The sequence below is a fragment of the Balearica regulorum genome, chromosome 14 (genome assembly GCF_011004875.1).
Source record: "Balearica regulorum gibbericeps isolate bBalReg1 chromosome 14, bBalReg1.pri, whole genome shotgun sequence".
NCBI classification, from domain to species: domain Eukaryota; kingdom Metazoa; phylum Chordata; class Aves; order Gruiformes; family Gruidae; genus Balearica; species Balearica regulorum.
The window spans coordinates 19,819,118-19,847,011 of record NC_046197.1 but is presented as its reverse complement, the minus strand read 5'-3'; the positions used below and the strand labels follow the sequence as shown (position 1 = coordinate 19,847,011).

The following is a 27,894-nucleotide window of genomic DNA, read 5'->3' as shown; positions in this document are numbered from 1 at the left end:
TACAAGTTGGTGTCCATTTTACTTTAATACTAAAGGACAGCGAGGTGGCACGAGGCTTGATAGGAGAGAAAGCCGGCAGAAGGGTCTAGCTAAAAGGAAGAGTGGGGAAAAGTGGGGTGTAGGCAAGAGCAGAGGAGGACAGAGATTGTTTCCATGGCCAGAGCCCTGCAAATAGCATGGTGGAAATATCTTACTTTATCTTGCATTGCTAGTCATCGTGAAAGAGGGGGGAAAAAATGTAGAAATTATGACAAATGCACATTTGAAGACAAAATGCAATAGGAATATCAAAGATTTCATTTAAAATAGCTAAAGTACGTCTTGGTCCAAGGTGCAGAAATCCTTGGCAAGCAACTGGTGAAAAGGGCCTGAAGCCGATGAAAGAGGCAGTATTAGGAAATGGGAACTGAAGCAATATCTACTGATGGGAAAGGAGAAGTGGACGGGATATTTCTAGCTGGTTTCACATCCAGGCACCTCCTTTCACACACAATCACTCCTGCTTTATAAAGAATGGGAAAGCGAGATGTCCGAGCCAGACTCTGGATTGCCGAGGGTATCAGGGTGCAATGGAAACCCAGCATCGTGCGGGGACTGATTCACTTCGTATTTAATATACCGGTTTCCCTATCGTGCAAAAGCTGCAATGGGGAAAGTAACCTCGCAGTTGCAAAGTCTGGGTCGCCGCTGCCAAACTTTACTCGTTTTTCTACCCAGGAGGGAAAATACTAAACCCAAAAGGATCTGTTCCTTGTGCTAGGTGTTAAGGACTATTTTGGTTTAGTAAATGACCACATAACAGCAGAAGCAAGACGCAGAGTAAAGAGCACCGCAGGTCCAGGTGGTGCCCAAAGGCAGACGGATGCCAGGAAGCGTTACAGAAGTGCTGGTGCAAATTAGCACCGACCTGCCACCCAGCAGCACGGCTGCCTGGCTGAGGTACCCAACGGACACCTACAGCACCAGGCGTTGCTTCGGGACACGGACGCATATCGGGTTTGCACGCGGGCATCGCAGAACACCCCCAGAATAACGTAACCCCAGATTCGCGGGGCCGGGCCAGGGCAGCGCAGCCGGCTGCGAGCAGGGACACTCGCACTTGTTAACGGTCGTAGCATCTGCGTTACCTCCCTCAAAATGTGTCGCTGCGTGGGTTTATTCTAGAACAGCCACATACACAGAGGGGGTTTATGTTTCTGCTTTCTTACGTTTACATACAAATGAAACACATAAACATGTCCCAGCACCACAACAAGGCAAGGAGCCGGCAGACAACAGCCCTGGCCGCACCCAGAGACACCGGGCTTGGTTTAATTCCTAACGTAGCCCTGGGGACTCCCCACTTCTTCCTATCGTAGCTGATGGCAATTTACGCTGTTTAAAGCTGCGGATGGAGAGGCTGGTTTACTACAAGTGTTTCTTCAGCACCAATTCGTAACTCGTATTCTCACCTACCGGCTGTTTCGTCTCAATCTGCTTTAGATTTTGGCAATGAAGTTTAACGAGGTTCAAGTAAACCCTCTCAAAGGTTGAGAAGGAAAAAGCTCTTTGTATTTTGGAAAGCAAGGGGTTTAAAGAGCGGTTGCACAGGTCGGGGCACAGGCAGTGAGAAAGCGAAGGGCTCCTCTAGGATCTCTCGGTTCCGGCCGGTCTCACCCCACTTGAACGCTTGTAGCTGATGGGGGTCCTGCGCACAGCGGTCGGGGACTTCCACCCAGAGCAGCTTTTTACCTTCCACCAAAGAGAAATCTGGTGTCTCCATAACCACTAGCTAATGCAAAATGTCTCGTGCAAAGGAGGAAACCAGCATGGCTAGCGATGCACGGTGATGCAATTAATTCGCAGCAGAATGCGGCGGGTTTGCACCCACCGTGGGTGGCACCGGCTGAACTGCACCCGTGGCTGCGGCAGGGATGGAGAGGGAGTGCAAGGGAAGGCTGAGCGTGACCCTGACACACGGCTTGTGTTGTGTCCCCATCTTAAAATGTATAACAAGGGTGATGCAATTTACCACAGGTCCATTTTTCACAATCTTTTATCAGAGTCATTTAGAAACATCGGCAGAGACTGGTGAAGCAGTGGTGTGATGGGTGAACTCATGCTCACCTCTAAGCAGCCTGGGAACTATTAACCACAAACTTGAAGTGAACATATCCAAAGCCACAGCATTTTTTCTTTTTTTTTTTTTTTTTTTTTTTTTTAGCTCATGAGCCATGATACTTTATAAAGCCATTTGTAATACTGCAGAAAAGAAGAACTGAAAATTCCAGAGGTGCATTTTATGCAGTATGAAATATGGTCTCCTCCAGTTTCATATCTTAAATTTGTCTTTTGCTGTATTCCAGTATAATATTGAGCTTGAAAGGAGCTGTATAATGGCATATATGAACAAATATGTTACATGTACAAAGGAGAAATTAATCCTGCCAACATATTTGAGGAAATTTAAATTTGAAATCTGAACTAAAATAGGTATCTTCAAAGATTTTTTTCCCCCAAAACCCGTTTTCTTTAAACTCCTATTTAACCCCCTTAATTTAATTTTCAGGGCAGCAGATGTTCCTTACCAAACACGTTCTCAATAATATCTGATTATTGCATAGTACTATGTTTTACGTTGAGAAATCTATACGGAGTTGCAGAGTTAGTCAAGTGAGGACCCAGTGCCTGGTGTGAGATAAAACTGGTCCCTGTTTCAAACCTCCTTCAAAAAGTCTGCCAACTCCAGAAGACCAGATTATTAAGATACAATATGCACATTCATTTCACCACGTCCCCATATGCCGGTGGGAATATGAGATCTACATTTCCAATACATTCAAAACCCCAATTTCTAATGAACCTGGTGGTTCCAGGAAGGCAAAGAGACCTCCTGAAGAGAGGGATCAAAGCGGGATGAATTAGTTCAGAACAGGTTGGTCTTTACTTTGTGTTAAGCAGAGGACGCCCTCGCCGGGGCCCCTGCTTTTGAGCGTTTGGCCACTGAAATCCAGAGATGGTCTGATAATGGTCTTGGTAGGGTCAAAGTCTGAAGATCAGTGAAGATAAACCAAGCAGTAACAGACGTGTGAGCAAGGTCAAAACCTCCAACAGTGAGATGCTCTAAGGTGGGACCTGTCCTTCATCCCCATCACAACACGGCCAAGTGCCAAGGCGGTCGGCTGGTTCCATCGAAATGAATCCACTTCTCTGGAAGTAACCTAAATACGCACACCCAGCACGTCAGCGTTCCCCGGGCTCTTACACAGAGCAGACACGGGACGTGTTCTGGCTGCAGAATGCACAAGAAATGCCAAAATTAAGATCTTAATCTTTAGTGGTTGCAGAGCAACATGGCTATGAACCTGAATTCAGATTCAGGACTAACTCATCCGCCTTTCGTCCGTGTCTGCCTGTGGTGTCCCCTTGCCACGTTAGACACCCAACAGCCGCCGGATGGCGAGAGCCTTCCCATGGCCATCGCCCAGCCGCCGGGCAGAGCTGCTGGGTGTGCAGACCATCAACTGCTGCTCCATGAGAATCTGCATCCCTGCTTCCAAGGGGGAGGTTTCCCAGCCTTGGCTTCATCCCGTGCCTCTTCTGGCTATAAACCACGTATCGAGCGCTGTAAGGAAAGGGACAATGTTAATGTATTGAATATGACTGTATTTCTAGATCAGCTGATAAAATCATTCCTTCTTTGCCAGAGCGTATTAATTTCTTCACATGCTGATACCCATTCTCCCTGCAATTTTTGTGTGTGCGTGTGTGTGTATATATAGATATATATAGGTTTTTACAACACTGGCATCAAGACAGCTGACGGCACATTACCTTTGGTATATTTTATAAAGCTCTTCTCCAAGCACTGTCGCTGAAGCAGCCGCTGGCAGGTTTGCCTACACCCTGCCCACCACCTCCCATCTCACAACCTTATTCTGGCTATATTCCCTCGCAGTGGGAAAGCACCATCGTCTTCCTCACACTGGAAACCAGCCCATGTGGGGTGAACAGCAGGGTCTGCCCTGCAGCAGGCTCCGGCACAGCAAGACGTGAAGATGGAGAACTGCATTTTCTAATGCTCCTACCCTGAAGTCATTACCAAGACAAAAATTCTCTCCTTGCAGTCCAGTTGGAAGATGAAAACTTAGATCATGGGATCTAAAATTTTTGTAGCCCTTGGCACAGTCTCTGCTTCCCAGAAGTTTATCCATTCCATCCTACCCAGCTCACTGCGAAAAATAATTTCCAACATTCCTCACCTCCTGCACTGCCTTAAGGTGCTTTAACTGTCTAAGATCTGCTTTCCCCATGACCCGAGATAATGTTTAAACACCTGGACAGGACACACCTCGCACACCGTCCAGCTTGTAAGAAGAACCAGCTGGAGGTGTCCGACCGCGCTGGGACTCGCAGGCTTTCCACCGCTTCGTCCTGTGCCACGGCTTGGAGCATCACGAAGTGACTCACGCAGGGCTCGCTGCTGGCTAGAAATAGAGCGGGGATGTATCTGAAGCTCTGGAGCTTATGGCTACATAAGCAATGAAATTCAAGCAAGTTGCGTATAATGAGAAATATGAACCAAGCTGGGGAGTTCTGCGCCGCTGAAAACCCGAGAGACGGCTCTGGCACGGGGATAAGCTCCAGCCTCTGGCTGATTACTTCCCAGAAGCATCACTTAACAGGGCGCAGCGCCCAGACGTGCTTATAAGTAAAAGCGAGTGCCAGGGTGTCAGAGATGAAGGCACAGAGACGGCGCCTCCCAAACCCCGTGTGCCCCCCTAGGATCCGCATCCCCCAGCACTGACGCATCCCGGTGCCCGCCTGCCCGGCAGCTCCTGTGGTTTCGTGCGGTTCCATCTCAGGAACTCCCCTGCTCAGCTTGCTCGGAGCCTGTGGCACCTTTTTCGAGGCACCACTTATTTCTCCGGTTCAGACTTTCCCACAAGCTGCTTCCCCTCACGCAGCACAGCACCGCACAGCACCGTGCAGCATCGACGTGCGAATCCACCACCGAAGCCTGAAGTTCCCCTACCAGCACCCTGCGAGCAAGGAAGCTGTGATTACCCGAGGCGAGGATGTCTGGGTACGGCGATGCAAAGAAATCGAGAGATTTGCTTGAAAGTCACACAGGATGTTGGGCAGGCGTGGAGCAGACGCAGCATCTCCCGACGCTCGGTCTGTGCACAGAGAGTTTCCGCTCTTCACACTTCAGCCCCGAGCCAGTAATGGTCCACGCAGGCAGGAGATGAGAAAGGTCCATGGGGGAAACCCCCCGTGCCCGGGAATGCAGATCTACCGTGGGAAAACACAAAAGAAGCGGTCCCTCCTGAGCAGTAATTCACATTTTCTCCCAAAACAAACAGGTCGAAGTTATCACCGGCATGATTCTGTCTCCCATCAAGGGGGCCACTGCAAAAGGGCTCAGAAAAATGAGGGTGCTTGCGGAGGAAAAATAGCAGATGCAAGAGAAATTTTCACTTTGCCTCCAAAGGGAAAAAAAAACCCCACCAAACAACAAATGATACCTGGCTTTCTTCAGCAGAAAATAGAAAAACTTTGTCTGCAAAGCGTAGAAAAAGTTGTTTGGATGAGAAGAGGGAGGAAGCAGTGCAGAGGAAGAAGAAGAGAGCAAAGCAATTTTCCATAAATCACAAAGAATGAACCACAATCTGGAAAGCAGATGATTTATATAAATATTATATATTTTATATATAAAAATATATATAAAAATATATAAATATTTTTGTTTGCTTTCAACCCCCTCTAATCTCTTACATTTTTAAATCAAGTGTAAGATTAAAAACTTTCCCAAAAAATCACAAACTAATTGTTTTCTTTTTGTTAATGGTGGTCATGAAGTACACCGCACAGGAAGATGAACTTTGGAAAGATTTATGGGGAAATATTAGCCCCTCCATCAGGGCCAGCGGCACAGCAACCAAACCACATGCCATTTTTGGAAACTCTCACATCACACACACTATATTCCATTAGAAAAGCAAAGATTCATTACACAAAAATAAATTTTAATTAAAATAAAAGTAGGAAGTTCTTTGCTTCCAGGAGCCAGAATATTTTAAGGCTGGAGCATCTCATAATATTTTTTTTACCCAAGGTGAGCGAAGTGTTTTGGATATCTGTGTCTTAGATCAAAAAGCAAATTTCCCTTTACCTGCTTACAGGCTTGAAAACAAGAGACTTCAGCTTAGAAAGACTAGAAATGCTTCTCCACATTTCCTGCTCTGGGTCAGAATGAAATTAGAAATACCATCCTTTCGCTTCTGATTTTAGCTCAACCAAATAGCAAGTACCAGAAATCAAGGTACGATGGGGGAAGGTGGATGGCATACAAGGTCCCTATGTGAAATTTTCTCCATTTTTGTGTTTTTTGACACCCCAGAAACATTCAAAAGACTCAAATAACTTTCAACCAAGCCAATAACAAAATTTAGCCTCCAAGTCCTTCTTGTCTGCTCAGTTCCAGCGGGTCCAAAGTAGCACATTCAACAGGCAGCACCGAGGTTTGATTTCAGGCGGCCTCAGGTGTCAGACAGGTTTGGACACATCTCCTTTGCATGGAGATACCTCTTGCAGTAATCCGATTTCCTATAACTCAGATGACACAAAGCCTTGTGCTGTGTAAGACGCCAGAGCTGCGCTTTGTGCCTCTTGCTCGTCGCCACGTTGAAGGCTTTGCTTAGCGGGTGAAAAGGTGGGAAAAGTATTGGAGAAGTCCCTGGTGAAGCAGCACACCTTCCAGGGTGTCTCCAGGCACCCGGCGTACCACGCAAGTTCAGACACTTTGGGATATCCCTCATTTCGAACACCTACAGAATACCATCTTAGTGGTTTTGCCTCCCAGTGGAACCTTCTCCCCGGGCTCCAAATCCCCCAATTCCCCACTTCGCAGAGGATGTTGCTGAGGTCTCTGCCACTTTGCCTCCCCTCGCCGCTGTGGATGGCTGCGCTGGGCTCCCTTCCTGTGGGTGGGAGCAGATGGACACTCAGGGGACTCCTGGCCTCGCCCTTAGTCAAGGCAACGGTGGACTCCGGGGTCTCGTTGCCAACCAACAGAAAAAAACATTCTCTAATGTGAAACGAGCCAGGAGCACTCGTGCAGGGAACACCTGATCTCTTGATGGTTTCAGTCTTGGATCTACCTCTGGCATTGTCCAAGCTGAGGACCAAATCTGAACTTTCCCTTCTGAGCTCTTGAAGCATGTGACATCTCCACGTGAGCAGGCAGGGTAAGGTTGGAGCTGGGTCTAGCGCGGAAAGCAGAACTAGAGGAGTCTGACCTTTAACGGCAGAAGTCACCATTGCCTGCACGGCATCTGCAAAGAGAGCGTGGCCTCAAAACAACCTCTTCTAGTACAGTGCTCAAACAGCTCTGTGTCGCATCAGATGGACTGATCTTCAGGGCCACAAGATCAGATTAATCTTATTTATCATACTTTTGCAAAAGAAGATAAATCTGTATTATTCTGAGACTCCCTGCTGACTGAATAAACCATTATATCATTCAGGATAAAAATGAAATAGGCCCAACGCCATCCCATTGTTTTTCTGATGTAAGTCCCCACCGCCTCGAAGACAGCTTAATGTTAATTTCTGAGCATGTCCACTGTTCATCTCTAGTAATCAAATATTTTTCTTTTTTTTTTTCTTCTTTTTTTTTGGCATATGCACAGGACTTGAGTTAAAGTGCTTTATTTGACAGAAGAAAAGCCCAGTTGCATACCTGCATCCTCTCCAACACATGGGGCCGTTGACACAAGGGGGCAGGAGGACCAGCTCCTCCTTACCGACAGACACTATTCAAGATGGTTCGTGCAGTCGTGTCTCCCAAAACTCGTTGATGAGAGTCTGATGGCTTGAACCAAAGTCCTGGTGAGCCACCAGACCAGGAACGCCTTGGGAAGTGGTTCCAGCTCCGTGAGTGGATAAGCCCCCAGCTTGGCCAGTGGCCCCTTCCCGGGGCAGACTTCTACAAATTTGAAATCCAGTCTGTAAAACAGCTGGAAATTCTGCAAAGCAGCTCCTCTCCTTTATTTCTGGCATTTTCACTCTCTGGAAAAGAGAATGTAAATAACAAATAATAAGTCAGATCGTTCTGGTCCAAAATCTTTGTATTTGGTCTGTATTTCGGATTATTTTCTTTAATACATGCGAAGGCACTGCTCAGTGGTATCCTGTCAACAGTCAGCTGGACATTCCCCCTCTAACACAAACCCCACCCTTTGAATGATGCAAAATTCCTTGAACAATATTAATAAGCAACAACCATACTGGAAAAATAGAAGAACAAACTCTTGCAAAGCCTCCCATCAGCGATGTCGGGATAATGGTTTTGACGAATGGCACAAAAAGACGCCCAAAGAAGGGTCTCCAAGGTCTCCTTTCTTAACAGTATTTCCCATGTAGGTTCACACACCTTCCATTTAAACAAGGTCTTTAAACCCAAAGCGATGGCACCATTTTCAAGACACTTTCACATGCATCTTCCACGCGTGACCACAGCGGTCCCTACGGCACACGCACGCTCCTTGGTTTCCTCAGCCCAGCTCCTCTTCCTGTTGTCCCCAACATCAGAATTACCCATAGTCCTATTTCAGAAGTTATTTACCTATCCAAAACGTTTAGAGACGAAAGCCAATATGCCTGCCACAGCCTTCAATACCTTGAGCTGTATTACCTGTAAAGATGGCTCATGGCAGCAAATGGACTTTCACAAGATGGACAAAGTGTGTATATATATATATATATTTTTTTTTTTTTGGCTAGTTGGAGTAGCTACTCTGCCAGTAACAAAATGCACAGCCACTGAAAACCACGATGGAAATAGCTGATGTAAACCACAGGACAAGCCCTCGCAGAAGCTTGATCGCTTTTCAGCCACTTCGGTTCGGCTGGGATTGGCTCATGCATCGTCCTGGGAAGCAGCTGCCTCTGTAGCCTGTGTTTACAGGGCTTCAGACCACGTTTGGGCTGAATCTCCCTGTATGACAGCGATGGCTGGTGGCAGTCCTACTTGTTTATGGAGCTAGTGGAAAGTCATATAAACTGGTATCGCTCTCGCAGCGTCCCTCACCTGCCCCTCGTACCCAGCCAGCACTGGTTACTGGCAATAAAAAGCACATGAACGTACAGGGATCGCTCAGTTACATCATGCAACAAGATGAAATAAAATACTTTAATGTGCAAGGCATCGTTTGTCTCGAATAACTAAAACAAATGTTGAAATCTGAGTTGTTTGGAACTTTCTCGTCACGGCGCTTTTGTCTCAGAAAACATGATGTAGATCAAAAGGGAATTTCCCACAAGTAGATTTGAATTTTGCTTAAATCACCTCATATAAATATAAAATCAAAATAAAATGTTTCAGTTGTGTTTATTAAAAAAAAAACACAACCCACACAAAGAACAGTAGTCTTGTTGAAATGAGCTGAAATATTTAATTTTTGCCTAGCCTGACTGCGACCTGTGCCCACAGGAGCTACCAGCAAGCCATGAAGTTTCTAAGTAATTTTTGCACTTCCTGACCCTACTTCTGTGGTCAGAGCCCTTAACCAGGCTACATCGCTCATAACACAATCTGTTTAACCTTTAATTAATTCTTGGCGCTACCTCATGAAGGTTCGTGACCACTAGTGAGACCGTTCCCAGGGGATGAAACCCTGCTTCCCGACGCACCCTGCCCTGTCTCGGTGCTAAGGAGCACCACGGTGGGCGACTGCCCCCGGCGTGGGGTTCAGCGGAGACCCTTCTTATGCTGTATTTGGAAAGAGTGACTGAAAAAAACCTGAAAATTTGGATTTTCAGCTTCGTACCCGACAAAGTCTTTTATCGCCATTAATGCCCGGTAGCACACTCACAAGACCAGGCAGGAAGAGAGCATCAAGACTAACGGTTACATAATACAGCTAATATTAATAAGTTGAGTCACAGTAATTATGTCAAAATTTCCTGTGGAGATTGTGTTTCATTTTCTTATGTTTTTTTTTCTTTCAAAGTTCATGCAAATGCCTTTTGAGCCCACCTAAAAACAAGCCAATAAACGCAAGCTGACCTTCAAACACGCGAGATGCTAAACCAGGTGAATTCCTCAAGACAGAGCGAGCCCTCACCACCAGATGTGGCATCATCTTCCTCCTGTCACCCCCTGCTCCTCATACTTCAGCAGAAGCCGCAGGTCTTGAAGCTTTGCTCACCATGATGCAGCCTGGTTTTTGCAGCTATTTTCAGCACCGCCACTGTACAGCAGCCAAGTTCACAGACATATTTGTGTGATTTTTTTTTTTTTTTTCCCCATAACTTCCTCCAAGCAGGTCTTTTTTTCCATGCTAAGCCCAACATCTTTACTCTTTCTAGGTCAACCAACAGGCATCTTGTCTTGGCATCGCGCCTATCTGCCCGGCCCAGTCGCAGCATTTCTTATGAACGATGCCAGGTCACAGGGAGGGTAGAGCAGGCTGGGAGGGGGGGGAACCCGAGTTTTTTCTAAGAGCCCATCAAAAACTACCTCTGTAGAGCAGGCTCAGCCCCTTCAGAGCTAAAGGGGCAAGGATTTGGGTGCTTCCCCAAAGGAAGGCAGTTCCCAGGCAGCTTCCCGCTGGGAACACACTTTGGGGACTGAAGGCAATGCGATTTTTCCTCCCATTTTGACACCCGTTGTTGAGCTGTGTTGGGTTTCCTGTCCTGCTGGGGACTTCACCGAGCTGCCAAGGCTCTGAGCTACTGCCCCGCTTGAAAGCAGAGGGGAAGACGGAGGAAGTGACACTGGCGGGGTGTTAGCGCAGAAGTACCGCGAGCAGACACAGGCTCCGGACAGATGCTAACAACATCCTGCCAGGCGCAGAAAGCTCCATTTGCCGACAGCCCTACGGGTCTCCAACTCGAACCCCGTGGTACACAAGTTCCACGCAAGAGTCTTGGATGCACTCCAAGGGAGCGCTGATAGCGTGCTTACACACGCGGGTTTACAGCAGCAGAGGACTGACCGCTTTAATCCTCCGCTCTCGTACGTTAATGAAGCACTAAGCGTAGGTTTGCAGGGGTGCCCGGTGCTGCTGGGAGCACTGTGGCTGAGCTCAGGCTCTGAAACAAGCTCCGGGTCCTGACGGCCTGCGGATGTGGAGCTGCTCCCGAGGGTTTTTCCCATGTGCTAGTTCACCCCGGGGGGTCTAGAGCTGCTTCGAGCTCCGGCCAGGGCTGCCGCTCCCCGCCCTGCAGAGCTCACCATGTAGTTCAAGTTCAGAGGTTATTAATAAAACACAACGGGAGGGCGGAGGGTGAGCATATGAGATGGAAGCAACCAGGCTGAAACGCTCAGAACATCAAACACAAGCGGACATTTGACATACTCCAGTGTTTTTCTTCTCTTTTTCAATTGCTGCTTTGATTCTTTTACCTTTTTTTTTTTCTTTTTTTACATGCAAATGTTACTTCGAGCTTTTCCTGTTCTCGCATCAGGTATATGCAGTGAGCTTTCTCACAGCAAAATTGCCCAATAGCTTTAAAACCTAAAAGAGGGGGGATTGATTGCCAAGGAGGAGAGACTTCATATGCGCCTTTGTCTGAGACCCTCAGCTCTGGAAAACCACCCCGGAGGCTCGGAAGCAGCCTGGCCCAGCCTCCAGCGCAGCCAGCAGCGAACAGCCCCTTTCCAGAGATGTAGATGAGGCGTTTGCTTTTGAGGATAGACCACGAGAACCTAACTCTCAGCTGATCCCGCAACACTCGCTTGCTCATCCACGTTAACCAGTTTGCCAGCTGCAATAAATAAATAAATCTGTTCTTCTTGGATGTGCATCACTCGGCTGCCAAACCCCCACGAAACCCAGAGCTTTCCAGTTCAGTGACACTGAAACCGGTGCGTAACCCTGGGCTCAGCCCCAGCTCCTCCGGACCACCGTACCCCCCGCGCGTGCAATCCCACCCACGCATCCTTCCCACGCAAACAAAACAGCCACGAAATTATAGGGGTAGGAACACTGCTGCTAGAAATTCATTGCGATGCTATTGGAAATGCACTACGGTTACCTTGCTACCAAAAATAAATGACCAAACAGTTGAAATGTGGAAATCGTTGCGAGGGGTTGTGTAGCCCGCGGTACTCGGGGTAGTTGGATCAAAAAGCTCGAGAATCACCAGCCTGGCAACAGCCCCGCAGACCTGGGGTTCCCACGCTTTACTTCCAGCTTCCCAAGAGATGTGCGGGGCAAAGCTTTGGCAGTCCCTGACGAAGCCCTTCCAGCTCTGGGTGGCTCAATCTCAATATTCAGTTATATTATTGAATTTTGGCCACTCGAGCCCCCGGCCCAGGCTCAGCCCTGGGTGAACTCCCACTGTCCCCAGGCAGCACCCACCAGCAAACGCCAAAGGCAGGGCAGGGCTGCAGGAGGGACGGGGCGCAGCCAGCAGCTGGTACGGCCCCGAGAAATAGCTGAGTCAGCCTTATGCCTGAGAAACTGTTGACTTGAATGTTCAGTTTCTTTTGCTTTTGATCAAAATGCATCTGTTGCAAATTCATGCGATGCCGTGCTCTCCCATGAAAACCCCCAGATGGATTTGCATCATTTGGAGTAAAACCCACCCGCCTCCCTTATTACCTCATTACATTAAAATGTTCATTGCAGCGTTTCTCAATTGCAAATACAATTTCTAAGGTCATGTTTTCTAAAATAGCCCAGATACGCAGCGAGCATACGGGTGTCGATGAGGATGAGCTAAAGCCATCGCTCAGACAGAGCACCCTGTGAGCAGGGAGACCTCAGCCCTGCGGATGTGAAGGCGCAGAAGGAAGCACGAGGCAATTCAAAGACAATTACATGAGAACGATTAATCAGAAAGGGCACACATCAAGGGAGCTAACCTCGGGAACATTCCTGCGGTGTTCCCTGCCAGGATTACAAATGCCAGGAGGTGAGCTGGAAAACCGGCGCGTTGCTGGAAGCAGCTTCACGGCATTTGCTCCTTTTTCATACTTTTTCGTACTTTGCCATATAGGCCTGATCCAACACACCTACATAAGCTCTCCTGCTTCCCTACCAGGTTTGTTTCTATTATTCGAGGATGCAAAAGACTTACCATCCCCGCGCGTGCCAACGTGGACAAGACCCCTGACTGAAGAAACCCCAACCCAGGCGCATCCCACGCCACCTCTGACGGCATCAGCTCCTGTTAGAAACCTCCAGCAGCTCCCAGAAGTTGCCCAAGCAGTTGCCACTTCTGCAGGCCACCACGGGCAACAGCTCGTTCTGCGAGGCTGCTTGACGAGCTGTCAGCGGTGCCTATTTGCGGGTGCACGCGTATGTCCGTACGCCCAAAAGCTCCCATTTTTCCCGTGTGATGCACCATTTCTTGTCAACTGGCTGAGAATTTCTGTCGGAATAGCGCTTCATCTCAGGAACACCTGAATATCTAATTCTCACCTGAATCAAGGATTCATTCTAGCGATTAAATTAAAACAAAGCAAACCCAAGAGTATGTAAACATCTAGGCCGCCTGACTATCGAGCTAAGCAACTCCCAATAATTTCATTCACCCGAATCATGTGAATCAACAATATAGCAAAGGTCATTGGGGAAACTGCGATGCATCAACAGGAAGTGCGATGCATCGCTCACCGAGAATTAGGATCAGGAAACCTGCCGCTATTTGCTTTTCCTCTCTGTTCTGGACTTTCACCATCTTTAAAGCAGGAATAGTGATATTTTTCCTACCCTACAGGTGCATATTAAACCACTTCATTAATGCCTATGGGGCAATTAGAGAGGTTCAGACGAAAAGGGCTGAAAATACGAAACCACACAAGGTTGTGAGTGATTCAGCAGAGCCGGAGTCCTGGGAAGCGCGTGAGCGTGGGTTGCAGGATTCCTCTGCGGGCAACACAGGGGCCGCGGCGGGTGCAGAATAAGCACCAAACCAGGGGAGGGAAGTGCTCTGGAAACAGATGAGACAAAGCCAAAAGCTGCCGCTAACTACCTTGGAAGGTGTCCCAACTGAACGTCCCTTTTCCAATTTATTATGTTACAGCGCTGTCAGATATTCCTAGTGGGGAGACTTTATCTTCCCCTCACTGCGACTTATTTCTTCCTATCGCTGGACTCTGGGACAGGAAAAGATGCTGCACACGGCAGCTGGAAGGGTTATTACAAGGTTAAAATAGTAAGACTAAAATAAAACTAAATTCTATAAATAAGTCTAGGAAATATTGGCTATAACACAACTCCAAAACCAAAGTGCTAGCCGGATTTGTTAAACAGTCATAATTAAATCAAATATATCTCCATTAGCAATTTATTATGCTGTAGAGCAAGATTAATTTAGCAAGACAGTTCAAATTTTTTATTAGTGTATTTTATAATACCTAGACATCAGAGCAGTTTCCTGTGCACCCAGTCCAGCAGTCAAAATTATGATTGCTATTAGGCTGCAATTAATTGTGCATGAAACACTCTGCCCACTTCATTACATAAGCATGAGGATGAGCCAAAACCTTTCTGTCAATCTGCTTTTTTTTTTTAGCAGAAAGCCGAGTTTCTGATGAAGCAATTTCCTTGCAGCCATGATTTGCTTTCCAAGGAATTTCCCTCAGTGATGTTTGAAATTTTTGGTGGGTTAAAAGCTGCCGCAGCTTTCTGTAAAAGAATTAAAATAGTTTTATTTTGCCAGTTTTCTGTTTGCCGCTCAGCTCGGCTGCTTCACCCGATTTACGGGAAGCACCACTTTACATCCTGATGACTCACGGCTCACGCAGCACATCAGAACTCCTTATTTATGGCACGGTAACCCTCCACCCAGCTCCAGCGACACGCGGCACCACCTGCCCCGGGAGGTTCAAAGCGACTGGGGGTGCTCCTCACCGCAGTAACCCTGGGCATCGTGGGTGGGTTTGTTCCTTCAGACTGCGGGATTTACTGCCAGGGTGTCTTAATTCCTGGGGAGTTCAGGGTCCCCCGTGCCCCTGGCCAGGCTGGGGTGGCCGTGGCAGCGTGGGGTTCTGCCGACCCGCCGTGGTGCAGGCGGGAGCATCCCCAGCCCCCTGCACGCACGAGTTATTTCCCATTCACTTATCGCCGTGTTTCTGTGTCTTCCAAGTTATGCTGAAGCTATACAGGATTTGACGACGTACTTCAACAGCGTTAAGGGCCAGACCATGGGAGCAGGAATCAATGACCCAGCAGCGGTCACCCCAGGTCCGTCACCTCGCCTGCCTCCTGCCAGCTCTCCGTGCTTTTACGTTCGATTTGCTGATCAGCTTCAAACCAACATTAAAGCCAACACAGAATGCTGTTTCATCCCTTTTTTTTTTTTTTTTTTTTTTATTTACCTAGCAGGGTGGTTTCTCCCAGATCATAACAGCAACAAAGGAAAGCTTCTGCTAACATGGCCTTGGTCATCAGGGCTGTCTCTGCATTGCAAGGCAATCTGTTCTCAGAAATGGCAGTGCCAATAGGAAACCAGAAACGTTCACAAATACATGTCCAAATCAAACACGCCAACGTTACAAGCCCTAATGAACAAAAACCTCACTTGGAAGCTACAAACCTTCCTACTCAAGGCCATAATACAGTCGTGATCTTGGGCTCGCCTTCATCGGGCTCAAAGCAGCCCCAAAGTCCTCAGCTGACTGCAGCCGACGCCAGCGCCCAGCCCGCACCAGCAGCACCAGCCCGGCTCCACCGTGGGACCGTGCGGCACGTCGGGAAGGCAAAACTCATCCCGGAGCACGCGCAGGGTGAGAAAGGTGGCTGCAAGGTCTGCAGAGTCAGCCAGCCTTCCGCCCGGCGGCGTTTACAAGGTGGTCCGGCAAAGCCTGGCTCCGCTTCCCCAGCTGGAGCCCCGCTGGAGCCCCGCGTGCTCCCAAATGTCCTCTGACGGGAAGAAGGGCACGAGGAGAAGAGGGACAGGGCAACGGCGCACACCGCTGCCTGGACGTGAAGGACACCCAAGACCAGGACTCCTACGGCCCAGAACGTGCAGCGCGCAGCAGCTACAGACACGACTCCCAGTCCAAAAGCTTATCCATATTCCAGCTGTATTACTTAAATAAAAAAATAGAGTTAGCCACCAGGGATATTTTTTTTTTCTTCTTCCCATCACGTTTCCAAGGCAAAAGAACAGACATTATCAGGCAGGTTTGCTGACTATAATAATAGAGAAAAATCATATTATTGAACACTCACACAGGCTTTTTTTGTCCCTTGCCCCATGTATACACTTGGTTATAAACAAAGGAGAAGAGGCAAGATAAACTAGGGGGGAAGATATACTTCGACAAATAGATAACGCTTTTTTTTTCCCCCTAGAACTGTCTTGATTCTGTTTATACTGGCTAGGAGACAGCATCCTCCATTCTTCTCAAACATACCAAACAAAATCCAAGCTGATGACGTGGTTCCTGTAATCAAGGTCACAGACCTGGTTTTGCTAGAGCATGCAGCTGAATGTTGGACCCACGGTGGAACTCTTTAAAATGGGCTAAGTATCAAAAACTTAAATTATTTGCTCTGCTGGAGGAAAAGCACTTAGGGAATGCTTTTCTCTCAAAAGAAAAAAGTTGGAAAGCTTGCGGGTCCGTTTGAGCGCTTCATCTAGAGGAAGCTGCAGGGTAAGCTGTGATGCCGCTAAGGTCAACGGCTTCTTTTGCTCCATCTCCTTTGGGCTACACCCAGGTAGGAAGGAGGGTAGTTCAAAGAGAGAAAGGATGGCTCACTGCTCAAACCTGTCTGTAATAGTAATTTCTCAGCTGAGAAACTCACCTGGGGCATCAGTGCTTTAAAATAGCAGCTGTGACTCCGCCATCGCAAACAGCGGCCACTCCCTGCGCACGCTGCACGAGAGCGATGCGCGCCACGGCATATGGGCAATTTCTCTCTAAACAGGGAAACCAACACGAGAGGAGGACTTGCAGATTGGGTTGTTGACATAAGAAAACCCGCTTTAGCTCATAAGTCAATAGTTTGCTTGATACAGAAGAAAACAAACTGGATTTGAACCGAGCAGCCCTGGTGATAAGGCTCAGCTCCGGGGTTCACGGCATGGCTGCCAGGAAAACAAGCAAGCACGAGTGCTGCCCTCCTCTCCTGCCGGCCGACTCCTCCGCGCCCCACGCGTGCCAGCTGGAGAGGGATGCTGGGGCTGGCGGGAGCTCCTGGGGGCAGAGAGGGGAACGGCTTTTCTGCTTGTGATTCCAGCTTAAAGCGTTTGTGAAACTCTCTCGGCACCGGGCAGAGGTGGCTGGTTTTTCTCGAGGCGAGCTTGCGTGAATCATACAAGGAAATACAACCGTACAAAAGTGGCAAAGTTGAAACGGCTGCAGACAGGGCAACTTTTTCAACGATGGGTATCTGGTCCTCTGCTCCTAGAGAAGGGAGTGAGAGCAGCGGGACAGTCCCACCCTGAGCACTCTGCAGAAGACCATGGAGGCACCGGAGAGCTCGTTGCCTCTGAGGAGCAAGGCTGCGCTCGTTTAGATGATGAGTATGCTACTGCTGGCTCTCCTCTCCAAGGCAAGGGGCAGGGGACACTTGCTCTGCAACAGCCTTTGTTCATGAGGAATAATAAGGGAACACAGATGATCTGAGTCATCTCCACTGATCCATCATTCAGGGGAAAAACCAGTTTTCTTTTCATTGCTGTATGCCGCAGAAAAGACAAGCAGGGAAAAAAAAAAAAAAAAAAAAGCCACAGGGAATCCCACGCGAGTTTCTTATAGCGCTGTACTTCAGCTATCGGAACTAATAAAACCAGTGACAGCCGCAGGGCATACCTTCACACAGCTGGATGTGAAGTAACACAGTCCCTGCTAGGAAACACCTCGGCAGCGCTCTTAGAACAGGCTGCACCGTACTGCCGGAGCAGCGTCCGGCCAGCCTCAGAGCAGCCCCCCATCTCATCCAGACGGAGGTGCAGGAGCATCCCCCGAAGGAGCCCAACGCCCGGGTGCGCCTGCTACGTACGCACGTTGCCTGTCTGTGCCTGCAGCGCTTTCTGCACAGCGCCAGCTAGTTTTGTTTGCACTGTATATGCGATATAGATTAAACATCTTTTAGAGACAGGTCTTCCAGAGCACCTTCATGTGCTGAGGGACCTCCTATATTTATGTTCGTTATCGCCAGCTTGTCACACACTACGCTTTTATTAACCACAATACTTCTTCAGAGGAAGATGATGCAATGGCTGCATGGGAAGTGTCAGCTATTTTGTACAATGCTGTTTATTGTTTCAGAAAAAGAGACTTTCAAAATGGAACGGTCGCTGCCGTGTTTACTGACCTCCTCAAGGAGGCTTTTGGCCGTGCCTTTTCTTTCCTGAAAGGGAGGCAAAAATATCCGGATGCAAAAAAATTAGCGCACGTTGGTGAAGCGGCAAAATCAAGCAGCACCGTCCCTGACCCCTGATCCTCCTCCGCTGCACCCGCTCTGGCTTTTCCCAGGGGCTGAACTCCAAGGGTTGAGCGGATAAGACAATCCTTTTTCTCTATCTAATCTCTCCTCTGCTGCATTATCGCAGCACGAACACATGTTGGTTTCTCCACCGCTCGGTTTAACACCCTGGGTGGGAGCAGCAGCCACGGCACCGCTCGAGGTGCAAACAGGGCTGGGGGAGCTGGTCCATCCTCCGTTGTACGCCGCTGCCGAGGGGCGGAGGTGGCATTGCTCTCCCCAGGAAAGAAAGGATCGTGCAGGGGAACTTCGATCCATGCAAATAACGCATATGGAATTAAAATGCCTGCTCGCTTTCTTTTATGTAGCTTGCAGTTACCCTTCTCTTATAAGGGGCAGAAATTCGTTCAGCTTCGTCAGTTCCAGCCATGTCCATCATCGCCAACCTCATAGGCATCCAGGCATATTACATCATACAACAACAAAGGAAGAACTACAACACAACATAATATACTGACAAAACCAGATATAGGTGATAAATAGTAACTTATGAATGTGCATTAAAAGCAGGTGGGTAAGATAATAATGAATCGCTAGAAGCAAAATTATTATATCAGTCGACGTGCAGCGGGGCCGTTCCACAAAGCTATTTCCTCAGCAGCAGAAAGCGGCGTGCCGGGCAGAGCGCCGCGGTGGGAAGGAGCTGGAAGGCACGCTGCCGCTCCGGTGACATTAAGTAGTCGGCAACGTAACCTTTCCACTGTATGGCCTGTCTGGGAGCCATTATCTTTTATTGCCCTCTGGAAATCATTAACTCTATATCCAAAGACAGAAGCAGGATAAATGAAGACTGATGATACCCAATTTTCTCCAGATTAAAACTAAGTTCAGTTTTCAGACTTCTAGTGTACTCTCACTCTCAAAAGTGAAATGATGTGGTTGCCCTTCGCCCAGCAGCTGCTTAATAACTCCTACGATATGCAAAAATCACAATTAGCATGAGCAGCTGTGGAGACCTGGCTGCAGGCGCACGTTGCCCGCAGGACCTGCTGGCAGACGCAGTGGGACCTGGACTCCTGCAGCATCTCACTGGGTTCTGGTCCAGAGACGCAAGGACGGCTACGGTCAAATTAATTAAGGCACCTTGACATCACGTTAAAACCAATTTCACGCTTCCAGAAAGCGACGTCAGGCCAGTTCAGTGCTTCCCATCAGCGGACGTCACTGCCTCTATAACGACACGAGGGTAATTAGCAGGCTGTCCAAGCCCACGTGCCGGTGACGGGCAGGACCAAGCAGCCTGTCCCCCCGCCCCAGCATCGTGGCTCAGCAGGATTCGGGCAGGGTGAAACCCAGGACCGGTGCATCTCTAATTCCCAAGGCTCATAGCCCACACTCCCCAGGAAACAACGATCCCATTTTCTAAGCTTGCAGAAACGTTGCACGCTGCGGGATGTGGAGGTTACCCATATTTCAGTAACGCTGCGGGCAAGTGCTTTTGGCGGACAGAATACAACTAATGCTTTTCAACAAGTATTATGGGAAACCCAGAGAAAAGACAGCAGAGGCTCAAAGTTTGTCACCTCCGGATTTCCCCGTTCTGCACCTTCCACCATCAGATGAGGCAAAGGCAGAAGCTGTTTCATCTGTCGAGCTAAGAGCAGACGAAGCTGCTGAGTCGCACCCAGGCGACAGCAGACACCTCTGATTCACGCAGCACGCTGCCTTATGAGAAACTCGTACTAAAGACGATCCCTTTCCTGTAACAGAGTGGCAGAACTGGTTTCACAGCCCTTGGGTCGTGTTCGTTTGCTGATGGAAAACAAGGTGCTGGTAAGGGAGAGCAAGCAGGCAAGTGAGCTTTATTCAGCTTAATCACTGGGTTAATTAATTGTGTACCAGATTAACACCATTTAAGTTGCATAACTAGTGTAAAACCTCCTTAAGCAGGGTTCACTTAAAACAAGAGCCTCTCGCCATGAAGCCATAGCCTCCTCTCCAACAGCGGGTGACTGTCACTCCCGGCAGATGGGGAGAGGAGACGCTGTCCCACCACGACCACCACGACGGCCAAACCAGTCACCCAACGTGTTCCCCTTTCTCCAGGGAGAGACTCATTTGGGCTCTTAAACTCAGCAGCATAAGGAAGAATTGTGGACATATTTTGCTAAAATAAAGGCAAAGGGGACTGACCCAAACTCCTCCAAAGTCACTGAGCGCTTTTACCAGCAGCCTAACTGCCCCCCCCAGGTGAGGAAACCCCAGCTCTCCCTGCAGACTCGCCTTCCACAGCTCAAATGTACGAGCTCCCGATCAGGGAAAACCAGGACACGATCCATATCGGGGTGTAACGGTACATCACCGACAGAAAAAACATCCTAAAGCAAAGCAGCACAGACTGTGCTATGCTGAAGATTTCCCCGTTGTTTTCCCAGCCACAGAAGGAGCACCGACTCCTCCGCGGCTACGTGAGAATGGCTGTGCTGGAGGAGGAATAGGTTCTATACTGAGGAATTAGTGGCGATTGACGGACTCATTAGCAGAGCAATTTAACGTGCTCTCGTGAATGCAACTTCTACGCTGCACAACATGAACTGGGCAGCGAAACGGCGGCTGTAGGAGTTCTGTATCGTGATACGTTCATCTCGAAGCGACGGCTGGATCGCATCTCTGTAAATAGAGCTTCCCTTGCGCGGCCTCAGATACTGGCCCAGCGGGAAGATATGGCAGAGGGCGATCCCACGAGGGCAGGCGAAGGCTCTGCTCCGCTGGACCTCTGCGCACCACGGGCCTGGCCAGCAGTAGCACGGTAATGAGCCGGAGCAATTTTTATTAATCCACTGATGAATGCACGGTGAGCGTATCTGAGCTAGCGAGGGAAGAACCTGCTCTTCTCTTCCTCAACTGGAGTGCCAACGAGGGCTACAGCGCTTGACATCTCCTTTGTCCCTTCCTTCAATCAAACCCCCGTATCTGTCTTTTCTCCACCAGATCTGGCCCCTTCCATCTCTCTTCTGCAAATAAACCCCTTCCAGGTTTCCTCCCGTCTCCTCGGTGCAGAGCTCTACCTGCATTGGGTGTCCAGCGGTTTCCCCACAACGCTCCACAGTGGCTATATTGAAAAGCCTGGAGCATTTTTTAAAAAAATAGCTATATTGCCTTTTTTTAAGCTATTGTAGCTGAGCTGGTTCCAGGATGGGGCTGTATTTGGCAGATGTCCACGGCTGCTGTGAAGCGATAAGCGTGGCTGCCACAGCAGCTCGCCTTCCCCCGCAGCAGCTCCAGATGAGACAGGAAAGGGTGGGATGGGTGTCAGCTCGAGAACAAGCTGTGACAAACACGAGGCAGGAGACTGAAACGCCTGACGTACCAGAGATGCTGAAAGGGTGAGTGCAGACCTCCTGGGCCACAGAGGGAAGGAAGCCCCGCAGAGCTGCCCGGCACACGTTATGGGTCCCAGAGCGGGGTAGATCCAAACCCAGTTGTTTTTCATGTTTTTACACATCTTTCTCTCCAGCCATGCTGCAGCCTACGTAAAAGCTCTTTGCTGTCACACCACAGACCTGAACTTGACCTCTAGCCCTGGGGATAAACTCAACGTGGGGGTGAAGCCAAGGGTTGCTCTGCAAGGGTCCCAGGACAACTAGGGGATGTGGTTCCCATGCTACGGCTCAAAGCCAGTGCTGGAGGTGACTTTGGCTTCCAGAAAAAAAAAAAAAAAAGGGCAGAAACAAACCGAACCCATTGCCAGGCTTTCCGAACCGGGGGCTGGCGGCGGGAGGTTTGGGCCCCAAGGGTAAGAAAGTCATTGGCAAGGGCTTAGGGAGGACGGGAGGCACTCCCTCGCGCCTGTCAGCACCGCTATTGTGTACGGCAATTACTGGGATGAAATAACAACACAGACGCACTGTTGAGGAAGAGTGACAACTGCGAGCCGCGCTCCCAGCAGGTGAGGAAAAAAAAGGAGATGAGGAAAATGAAGTGCAGAGAAGGGCAAAGAGACCGGCAGCAAACCACGCGCTCTTCCAAGTGCTCAAGGCAAAGCTCTGGCACAAGGTTTTGATCACAGACTGGTAAAACTGAACGCAGTGCACTCCTTTCTTCCTGCCAGCGGCACCTGACAGCTCCCATGGGACCAGCAACTCGCTCTGCAACTGCTTGAGCCCCAGCATCGCCCCAGGCACTCGAAGACTCCTTCCCATCGGAGCCAGCTCCGGTAACCACAGCGGGGGAAGGAAAGAGAAGGCAGGAGGGAAGAGCGCACTGCACGTGGCTCACATCGCCTTTTGAGCAGTGCTGATCTTGGCCATGGCTGTTTCTCCTGGCTGCGGACAGCTGACTCTCTTCGCCATCAGGGCGGCGTAAGGGAAGCAATCACAGAGGCGGTCGCTTGTGTCTCGTCTTAACTGGACGTTGCCCACTGCCGTGGCCGGGAGGGATGGCAGCCCAGAGGCTGGGACACCAGGGCAGCCCCTGCCACCAGCACGTGCAACAACTTGCGGAGCCGCCGCAGAGCAAGGCAATCCAAGCAGCAAGATGGAGCCCAGCGAGGGATGCAGCAACCCGCAGTGCTGCCCAGGACCACCCCAGAGCTCCCACCAGCCTGCCAGGAGCTGCTCTGGGGCAGCTCCTCCAGCCAGCACCCAGGGCCACCCGCGCTTCTCGTGGGTGCCACTGCCCTCTGCAGTCCCCAGAGGAACACGCAGCTCGCCACCACGCAGCCAGGATGTCCCTCCTTGTCTTCTTCCAGCCTCACCTCACATGGCCTTCCCTAGGAAGTCCCAGCCCAGAAGATAATTCATCTGAAGAAATGCATTTACCCGCAGCGGAGCATTGGAAACGGCGCTGGGGGCAAGCGGGGGCTCTGACCCCCCACCCCGTGCATTGCACCACCTGGGAACTCCCCGACCCAGCTGTGGATCTCGCAGAAGGTGCCAAGGAATGGCCAAAAGCCCAAGCAGCGAGCACGTTATCCCACGCTAATCCCTCCACCAGCGTCCTTTTGCAGGAAACCTTCCCTCTTACAGCCAGTCCCGACAACGCAGCTAAACGTGCCCCGCGCATCCGAGAGCGGAGCCATGGCCGCGCGCTGCCTTCGGTCATGTAGTTTGGGACACGCCTGACTCAGCGCGGATGCTCAGTCTAAACCAGCTACTTTAGGCTGCAGTTAGAGGCAGCGAAGGCTCAGTCAGTGGAGTGTCAACACACTCGGCTTGAGCTGAAAGTGGAAGTGGAAGCAGTGGAGGAGAGGAGGCAGAGAGCAGCACCAGGAGGGGGCACGACAACAGCTTTGGCAAGTGGCGTAAAGGTCCATGTTGAAGCTTTCTACGCTGCCCAGACCTGGCTGGGTCATGACCAAGGCAGGACAGAGGGCAGGGCAGTGACAGCTCAGAAGGAGTCAGCACATCTTCAGCCACCCATGGAAGCGCATCGCTCCAGAGGCAGAGAGCAGGTGAGCCGTCAGGACACCCCCAGAGTCCCTCCAGCTGGCTGCTGGGGGGTGGACAGTGCCTGAGAGCTCCCAGGGAGCCGCAGGGGATAGTGATCCTTCATCAGTACCGGGTTTTCCCCTTTTCCAGGCACTGGGATCATGAGGACCCAGCCAAGAGCATCTCCTGGCCCTTCTGAGGCTTTGGGGAGCGTGGCACCAGGCAGACGCCAGACCCCTGCCCGCCTCGCTGGGTGCTGCCCCTGAGCCTTGCCCTGTCCTGCCCCAGCTCTGTGATGGGAGATGCTGCCCCTGCACAAGCCCCTTCCTTCTGCTCGGGGCTGGAGGACCCCCTGCAAACTAAACCCCATCGCTCCCACCACCGCGCTGGGTTCCGCTCTGCACGCCTGCGGCTGGCAGCCACGCAAGCCCGCAGCTCGCCTGGCTTTCTCCTCTTCCCGCGGCTGAGAAGAAACGTGCCCTGCGGTGCAGCTAACAGCGAGGACAGGCCTTGGGAGCACCGCTCCGAACCCCTGCTCCTCCCCAGGCTGCAGAGAGAGACCAGGAGAAATCCCCAGGGAGCCTGCTGGCTGCAGGGGACTGGTTTTGGAGGCGCCCCAGGAAGCACCCTCGCTCCAGCCCAGCCTGGCGCTGCTGCCCAGCCACCTCGTAGGCTGCCGGCCAGGAAAGACTTTGCTCTGAGCACGTTGGCCGCGCCGGTGCGCAAGCAGCTATGGTTTTGAATAAACATTTCCGCTTTGAAGGTTTTTCATAGTAAGCCAGACTATTACATATAACATCTACACCTTAATGCAACAAGCAGAAATAGAGCCTCTCGTTTTGTGTGTGTATTAGCACAAATGCTGAGCAGTATTTGTTTTGTAGCAGCAAGTTAATCATAAAAGTAGTCTAGTCTGCAGCTTGTTTGCAAAATGGAAAGCAGAAGATAAGAAAGGGCTCTGGCACCTGGGTGCTTTCGACATAGGTCAAACAGGGGCTAAAGCAACGGCTGCGGTACCGTGCCTGCCGCGTCCCACCGGGCATCCCCCTGCGCCCCTCAGCACTACCTCCAGCCCTGCGTCCTGAGTGCGACTTTAAAAGCTCTGATAACATTGCTGTTATAAACACAAAGAGGGTAAGAAAGACAGCGAGGCTGGGCTGACTTCCAGGGAGACATGGAAGGAGGATGTTCCCTGGCAGAGCTGCTACTGAAGGCTCAGGTACCCACCGCTGCCCCCGATCCCAGCGCAGAGCACTCAGCTCCCCAGTACCATAAACTGGTGCCAATTTTCAAGACCCGATAAGCTGAACAAGAACCTGTGAGTCAAATTCATCCAACGTTTACTTGTGGTGTTAGAGCTCATACAATTTTACCAGTGATGAATTTATATCTTTAGGTAGAGAATCGTAACGGGCTCAAGCGCTCCAGGAGCAATGTCTTGATGGAGAAACAACATGACCGCAGCCACAAACTCAGTCTCTGAACACTGACGTGCCCCAACTCACATCGTTACAGGACACTCGGGCGACGTAACTGCACCTCTGTCGTCCCCTGCCTCATTCCCTGCAGGAGATGAACGGTGCTCACTTGCTCCCTGCTGTTTCTCCGCATCGCTCGAGCCTGGCATTCTCTCCGTGCTGGTCAAACCCTGCTCTGAGGACAAACCGTATCCTCTCACCAGCTTTTCCGCAGGACACGACGCCAGAATATTTATTGTGCAATTCCAGGGCTTGGCCCCATGGTCTCACTTCTTAGGCTGAGACAGGGCAGTGACAATAACGCTGCCATTTTAGTGACTGACCTACAACGCTTAATTTTCAAATAACATCAACAAGCTCTTTACACATCCAAAGCTCAGCTCTCGCAGCTCAGCGACTGCTCCAAGCACTCAGCACTTCTGAAGAGCCTCTCCTCGGCTGCTGCTCCTGCCTGCACCGTTGCCTCCTCCAGCTCCCTGAGCTCCCTCCATCCCGGCACAACACACAAGCCTGGGACAGGGATGTCAGAGCAACCTTCGCTCAGCCCCCGCCCGACGCGTGTACCCGGCCCTGCAGCCTGGCTCCGGCCGTTCGGGTGCTGCAGGGTACCCGGGCCCAGGCGCGTACCCACGGTCAGCACACGCCCTCGGTTTAAAACCAAACAAATGCGAGTGTGTGAGCACGTGGTGACAGCCGAGCCAGCGGCGTGAATACTGGCTGAAGATAAACTGCCTTTCCACACACGTTGTTGGCTGTGTGGTGGGTAGGATCTTCTCCCCAGCTGCAGCACCCATTTTTCCTTGCTCCGACCACCCTTTGCAGGGGAAGCAGAAGGGTGTTACTCGTTTCTCACTAACCTCCAGCAAGACCTGAGCGCGGCTGAGCTGTTTGGCTTGCTGAGGGCTCTGTTCTCCAGGGGAGAGCGGGCAGAGATCACAGCTGTTTCTAGAGGGACAAACTGAATTTCATCTGCCAAAGGCAAGGGTAAAGCCTGCGGCACTGGGCTCCGGCAGCAGCTACCTGTGGTGGGACCCTGTTCCCACTGGTCTCCGTCCTCAGCAGCACTTCGTCTAGTCTTAGTCTAGCCTCAGCCTTACCCCCGTGCCGCAGCCTCCCAGCTCACATGGTTTCACACTGATCTCCTCTAAATCCACTTTTATTTCTCACCCTTTTCAGGTCCCTGACCTTGACCTAGTCTTCCTGCTGTGGCACCACCAGCCATGTTTACCAGCGCCTCAATTAATGCTTGACCTGACGTAGAACAGAAGGAAACTAAGCTTATAGTTTATTATAATTTGTGTAAATCAGCTTATATTTGGGCAACAGATCTTTACAAAATCTGTTGTTCCTCCCCAAATGCAAATTCCTTGCTCAGAGCAGAGAGGGAGGCAGGGCAAGCAATGCTGCTCCAAGGAAAGGTCACCAGAACTACGGCCGTCTGAGAGACAAGGGTCGATCCTCGCCTCCCTCTTGGCTGGAATAAAATAAATACAGAAATGGAAGCCAAGCTGAGGCAGACATCCAGGACGGAAAATTTTCAGTTCAAGCAACTCAAGTTATCAGAGTTATAAACAGCTGGCAACTCGGAAACAGGAACTTGCAGTGGGATAAACTGAACAACCCGAGCGACGGGCAGCAGTGCCCGGCTCATCAACAGCCTGCGGAAACCTGTTACCTCTGGGAAGACACGCACGAAAGAAAACTCCCTCAATTATAATCTAAAGGTCAGAGTTTCACAGGTGCCAGCTTCAACAGGAGCTCCCAGCAGCCTGACCACCAGGCCCTTGGGGTGCAGGGGGCCTGCGGGACCCCTGGGAGCAGCCAGACAGGCAGCGGGGAGGGGGGATGGACGGAGGAGACTTTATCACCGTCTTATCTGCAAACGGGCAGCCACTTCACCCAAACTCGCACCTGCCCACGGCAGAGGAGGAGAGCACCGAGGAGCCACGAAGGGAACCGGAGCAGCGGCTCCCTTCCACCCCACCTCCCCAGCGAAACCCGCCCTGCCGCGGCATCCCCCGCTGCGGGCAGGTACCTATAGATCCATATGCGCCGCCTTGCTCGGCCCCGCTCCCTTCCCGGGGCATCCTGACCCCCCGCTCCCTCCCCCGTCCCGGCTCTCCCCTCCCCTGAGCCCGCGGGGGATGCGCGGGGAGCGGCGCCGCTTACCTCCCGCTGCCGCGGGGATGCTGGGCGGGAGGCTGGGCGGGATGCTGGGCGGGATGCTCCGCGGGATGCTGGGCGGGATGCTCCGCGGGATGCTCCGCGGGATGCTCCGCGGGGGCCGCTGCCCGGGGCGCGGTACCGGCCGAGCGCCCGCCGCCCCCAGCCCAGCCGCGGCCCCGCTCCGCAGTGACACCGCGCTGCGCTTTCGCTTTCCCTTTCCCCGCGGAGGAGGGGCGGCCCCGGCTGCCGGCCGCCCTCCGGGGAAGGGGCTGGGGGGGGCGGGGGGGCGGCTCGGCCCCCGCACCCCGCCGGGCCCGAAGGCAGGGCTGGGGGAGCCCGGGCCGGGGGGGGGGGGGGGAGCAGAGCCGGAGCCCAGGGGGGGACCTGACCTGGAGCCAGGGGCACCCAAGATCCGTGGTCAAAGCGGCTCCTCGCTCACGTGTTACA

At 51.1% G+C, this 27,894-nt stretch overlaps 1 long non-coding RNA gene across 4 annotated transcripts; it reads right to left on the bottom strand.

Annotated features, from left to right (window-relative positions):
- Positions 1–27,643, bottom strand: LOC142603845 (uncharacterized). Of its 4 annotated transcripts, none has more exons than XR_012837729.1 (5): positions 27,451–27,643; positions 7,724–8,052; positions 5,047–5,274; positions 4,331–4,466; positions 1–3,604 (listed from the first exon to the last, which is right to left on the bottom strand). It is a non-coding gene; the product is annotated as an uncharacterized LOC142603845 (long non-coding RNA). The 4 variants fall into 4 exon arrangements; XR_012837730.1 differs by lacking the exon at positions 27,451–27,643 and adding an exon at positions 6,814–7,316 and having other exon boundaries at positions 7,724–8,040; XR_012837731.1 differs by lacking the exon at positions 27,451–27,643 and adding an exon at positions 6,814–6,962 and having other exon boundaries at positions 7,724–8,040.
- Between the last annotated feature and the right edge of the window lie 251 nt (positions 27,644–27,894).